This window comes from Strongylocentrotus purpuratus, unplaced genomic scaffold (assembly GCF_000002235.5).
Source record: "Strongylocentrotus purpuratus isolate Spur 01 unplaced genomic scaffold, Spur_5.0 spur5_scaffold_6, whole genome shotgun sequence".
In the NCBI taxonomy this organism is placed as follows: domain Eukaryota; kingdom Metazoa; phylum Echinodermata; class Echinoidea; order Camarodonta; family Strongylocentrotidae; genus Strongylocentrotus; species Strongylocentrotus purpuratus.
In genome coordinates this window covers 40246474-40252473 of record NW_022145612.1, presented here as the reverse complement: position 1 = coordinate 40252473, position 6000 = coordinate 40246474, and positions in this window count along the sequence as shown.

Sequence of the window (6000 nt, the reverse complement as noted above, 5' to 3'; positions counted from 1 at the left end):
CATTATTTCCATCAGAGCACATTCTCTGGTCCAACTTGTTTGGTGAATTTATGTCCCATACTTAACCGAGTATTATTCAATTATGAGCATGAGTTTACAGTACAAGTACATTGTACATGTATTACTTATTTCATACCTTGCCTGATCCAAGCTCCATCAGGCCTATTGTCTTAATGGGATCATCTGAAATAATCTAAGATGTGGTCAGTAACTAGTCTTGTAGGAATATAGTTTAGGTTTGCCCCACTAGAACCCCAAGTGAATTTCGGTCCTTCCTCATTTTGTCAGAGCAGGTATCAGGGTGTATGTTATTAGTTATTGTTGATTTTCTTATAACACTGTATCCTATTTCATTTTTCTATTCAACAGACTTCGGTTATCATAACAGCCCTTTCTTTTGAAAACTAGGCTACAACTTTATTGATGGATGCAGAAAACATCTACATGGGACTACGTCTTAAAGATGCCACCTTCATATAATGAAAGAGGACAGTAGAGATGGGTTTAAACTTGAATATTTACATGCTATTTATTTATTATTTGTATTATTTGTTTGTAGAATACCACATTTAAAAAAAGCTAATGAATTTATCATCTTGTCAACTTTCAAATAATCAAAGATAACTAATCATCAAGGAATAAACATTAACATTTTAACAATGTCAACTACCATTTTATAGCCGGATGAAACTTAGGGCTGGGCAGAAAGAAATTTCCTTGAAATTTGAGTGATAAAGATCTATCAGTCTATATCAAAGATTGAATTAATCAATGATATTTTAATTATAATTATACATGTTGAAATTCATTTACCTCAGTCTATGGACTTTTTCAAGTATTGTGTGTAAGAAGGTTTGAAAGACAACCCTCTAAATGCACTAAATATGGAAACTGCTAATCATCATTTTGCCTTTCGTATCCAAACTGCTAATTTTAATAGAATCATGTTTTGATACTTCCTAGTCTAAGAAAACAGGGGGGGGGGGCTTGTTATCCTCTTCATGGTGCTGTTTCTACATGGACCATGTAACAGGTTGCAAAAGTGTAAACAATATTATATTTGTTATATATTTATTTTAAAAGGATTTAGAAAATGAAAACGTTTTGAATTATAGAATTACTGTTGCTAGAAGTAATGGCAGTATTGATGTGTAAGGGAAGGGGGTAGTTTTCCAAGTGAAATTAACGGTATACCAATGTCAAATTAATAAAAAAAAAAGTGAAAAATATTCTTAAAAATAAAATTATAAAGGACATGGGCCTCCTAACTAACTAACCCTGGTACTGTACCACTTCTGGGTTTGTTTGTTTGTTTATTTTTGTGTTTTTTTTTTGGGGGGGGGGGGGCAACCCAATTTAAAATTTCCAGTGTTAAATTCCGTTTTCTTTAAACAAAAATTATGTCAAGATGTTGAAAAACAATGTTTCACTTTCCGTTTTCAAGTTAGAAAATTTGAATAAAATGATTAACATATTTTCCGATCTCTCTGGTCTATACATTAAAATGTTCAAAGCTCCTGCAAAGGCTGCAAAAAGGAAAAGTGAGGATAATCCAAGTGAAATGTGGACAGTAATGGAGTGAATATGGAATAGTTGATCGTAGTTGATAACGAGTAAATATAAATGAGTGGTAATAACAACTACGACTGAAAGTGAGACAGAAAGGAACTGCAACAGGTTGTTCAGTCAAGACAACAAACCGTTAGTTGCAGAAGATAATTTACGAAAGACAGAGAAAGAGAAAGGGAATCATTAAGGTACGATGAGTGGGTGGAGAAAAACCATCAACTTTGCCACATAATTTGTTTGTCTAAAATAAGGAAACTTTATACATTAGCATATTTAAAATGTATAATCATAGCCAGAGAATGAGTTGTTATATGGCTTATAGCATGTTTGATTTAATAAAACAAAAACAGACCCAGTTATTGATAGACTAAAAAGGGAATAATCAGTATTTCTTATTCAATGCCAGTTAAGGCCACTCCCCCATATTAAAAAACAACAACAACACAACAACGAGAGGAACTTTAGGTCCACTTCCCGATGCATCCTGGGTACACCAGCTGTTATACTGGTGATCGATATTACAAGTTCGAGCGCGTATTTCACCTAACGGTGATCGCATCAGAATAATCCACGCTGATTCGCTGAATCACTTGCGTTGCTAGCGCGCAGCGTGATGAATAAATTACCCATAATTCCGTACAGTAGATTATTTGACCTCTCTAATTACGCTGATACGCGTATGTCTTTTACCATGTGGTGAACATCATTCCAGTACACTTTTCGCGGGGAGCATCCTACAGAATGCATAATTCATAAGGCTCATGAATTATGCAAGGGGGCTTATTTTGGCTTCTAATGGATCCGGACAAAATGGCGGAGCTTGGGGGGCCTGCCTGTGACCCCTTAGCACTCAACACCGTGTGGGAGTCAGTTTGTGGTCAAATTCTTTTATGAGACAAATAGAAGCAAACGTTTCCATATGGGGGGCAAAGCCCCCCAAAATCAGGGGTTTTAGGCATTATATTACCCCCAGATGAGCATCTAAGGGCCCGCCTTAGGGCCCTTGGTGGAATCCAGAGCCCCCGGAAGCTTAAGGGTTTTAGGCATTTAATCACGGTCAGATGAGCATATTTTGATGCCTCATTATTTGTTGACACTGGCAGTTAACTATTCTTTCTTTCTTGCTCTCTTTCTTTTTTTTTCTCTTTAATATACTTTTTTAAGTGGGGGGGGGGGGGGGGGGGGCTCGAGGCTCCCGATCCCCGCCGTTCCTCTGGCCCTGACATGTAGGAATCTCAAGAATCATATTTCTTGCCTGGCTGTAAATTTAGGAATTTGTCATTTTCCGACAAACGCATAAAAAAGTATAATTTACTAAAAAGTGAGGAAAAATCTCGGAAATTATGTCATTTCAGCATTATTTGTAATCTGCCATTATGGAATTAGAAATAAACCACGTTTGAATTTGATTTCCCCCAAGCCCCTCCCCCCTATCAGTACGCCAGTATCTCCTCTTTTCCTTAATTCTTTCCCTTTCCTTCCTTCTCTCTTATTTTTTTTTCATTTGGGGAGGGGGTGGGGCAACAGCCTGGGAGGCAAGGCCCTTTCGCCCCCCCCGATCTACTTCTTCCCTTCTTCCTCTTCTTTCTTTCCCTTTCTCTCCTCTTTCCCTTCTTTTCCTTTCTTCTCTCTTTTTTTGCGGGGGGGGGGGGGGGCGGCGGCCATTTCGCCCCCCCCCCTCCTCCCCCTGGATCCGCGCCTGCCACATGTGAGTATGCTAGACCTCTGATTGATCATACCTGACGGCATGAAGTTCGCTACTGACTGCTGTGCGTTGGACGATGGATACATGCAGTGGGACACACGTAATGCTCTTTAATAGAAGAATAGAATTCACATGAAGTAAACTTATTTTGACAGACATTGTTTGGTGAAATCTCTCTTTTTGAGAAATTACACTGGGGATGCGGTTTACGAAATAAATAATGACTATACTTATTTTCGGGTCAAGGTTATACATATTGCTCCACCATGATATTTCGATAATGATTTTTTAACTGTTGTTAATAATACAAAGAAAAGAATATGTTGACAACTTTTAGAGAAACTCGAGATCACCCACTGACCTTGGGCAATAGCTTTAAAAATGACCCTCAAATCATTATGAAGATATTGTACAATTCATCCTCAGGGCTTCGATACATTTTTTGTTGTTAATAAAGCCCACCAATTCTAATAACATTATAATCAGCTTCAAGAGATTGTTTACTTGTCTCCTTTGCATTTAAGCAGTTGTGAATTTTTTTTCTCGAAAATAAAGTTGTATATCTTCGATAAATTGCCCATTATATCTGTAATGAATATACGGAAATGACGGTTTAATGGGGAACTGATGCAATATCATCAGCATTGCGAGATAAAATTAATAAAGTAATTGTTAGAATCACACTCCGGTGTTTCGGAAGTGGCTGTGTTTCTAGTTTCCGTTTAACTAGATTTAAATGCAAACTTACGTCACCGCGGAAGCACAGAATAGTACTTTTAACAGAATATAGTTTCATTCTTATCAACCTATTCATATTTCCTATCTTTTTTCTTCATTAATTTACCTAAAAGTTTTCGCTCTCCATTTAGGCCAACTATGAGGCAATATCTTTCCCCAAAGAAGTCTTTTTTGTTTAACTTTCCAATTTTATCTTGAAATCTTTAACAGGTTTTGTATTATACAGTAGGCTTTCAAAATACACAATCCCGTTTAGTACGTTATCATGAATAATCTTCTTCGTTATCGGTTCGTTCTTTAAATGTTTCCCATTCCTACATGTTAGGATATGGTAACAGGTGACCATGATTTGGCTATTATTCAGTTGTGATGTATGACGTATACACTTATAGCTTTAAAAAGAACTAAGATATTTAAGAACAGGTTATATTAGCTGTATATATGGCTCAAATAGGTTTTTTTTTCAACCTTGTATATTTTGTTTCCAAAAGTTTGATTTTTTCGGTAGTTCCCCCACTCCCTCATTTTGACAGACTCTCCGCCCCATTCTTGTTTTTAAATAATAATTAAAAGCAATGACATTTGATTTCATATTTCTACATGTGTTCTGAACCACGACTTAAGTTGTCAAAAGTCCCTTCCGTGGAATGAGAAACCCTAACGCCGTTGATCGTTTTCTCCTGGGGATAATTATCCTAAGGGTAATTGTTCCGGGAGCAGTTATCTAGGGGGAAATTGTCCAGGGATTAATTGTCCGGGGACAGTTCGCGAGATAAGGGGGGGGGGATTTTTTCTAGACCTTAGACTGACAAAATTATTACGGTGCAGGGCCTCAATATTTAAAACGAAATCTCATAGCTAAAACTTCAATAAAATTTCTTAAACATGTAAACTTTAGTTTGTATATACATCCTAAGCTCCACATTTAAATATAGTTTATCCATTCTGTAGTATGTTTCGTGTGCCAGTTGCAGGTTGATGATCAAAAATTAATCTCTGTTTAGTGTACTTATATTCCATTGAACACGACTCATAAGTTTGTACTCACTCTCCACTCTATGTGAAGCTTTCCGACCATGATGATTTGATAAGTATGTATAATATATTTACTTTTTTTTAACCAACGCGTTTTCAAAAGCCTAGTCCCATATCTTTTGAAAAGCAGGAACATTACAATGACTAATTTCGTAATTCAGGCATGATTACTATTTTTTCACAACATGGTAGTAGATTTTCGTATTAATTCCGTGAGTGGGATGAGCACCGTGAAATAATGAAAGTGTGCGCTTGTAAAATGGCGACTGGCCGAAATGCATCCAAGAGAGTGGAGAATGTGCATGTATTGGGTGCGGGTAAGCCTGAATCCGATGACCGGGGTAAACATGATTATATACCGGTACTGCCCCTAGAAACAAATTATTAGGCGCGTTATAGATGTGATCTATAATTATTATTGTATTTAAACGAATTCTTTATCAAGGGATACGCCTATCTATAACATACCACATACCAGATACCTGAACATCAGAAAAGACTTTAACAGCACATTATCCTGCATCAAAAATTTGTTGGCTTTTGATTGGTTGAGAGCTCGTCACATGACCAGAAATATTTCACCTATTTTTAGAAAGTACTATATGAGAATACTATTTGGGTTTACTTTTTGGGAGTTGAAAAAATAATGTTAATTTTTTTTTTTAATTGAATCAATTTTTTTTCTTCAAACCTTAATTTAATGAAAACAAAATATTTCAATTCTTTTTAGATAAAAATTGACATTTTTTTGTTCTAAATTTTTTTCCCAAAAATGTTTTTTTTTCTTCTTTTTTTTTCATTAAATTTTTGATGCAGGATATAAAACAAATATACCATGCCTTCTATTCGAGGTATTAGTTAAACTATGGGCCTCGGTGACTCCAAAAGTACCATTTGCTTCGGGGCTGGGCCCCTCAGCAAATAGTACTATTGGAGTCACCTCTTGCGCATAG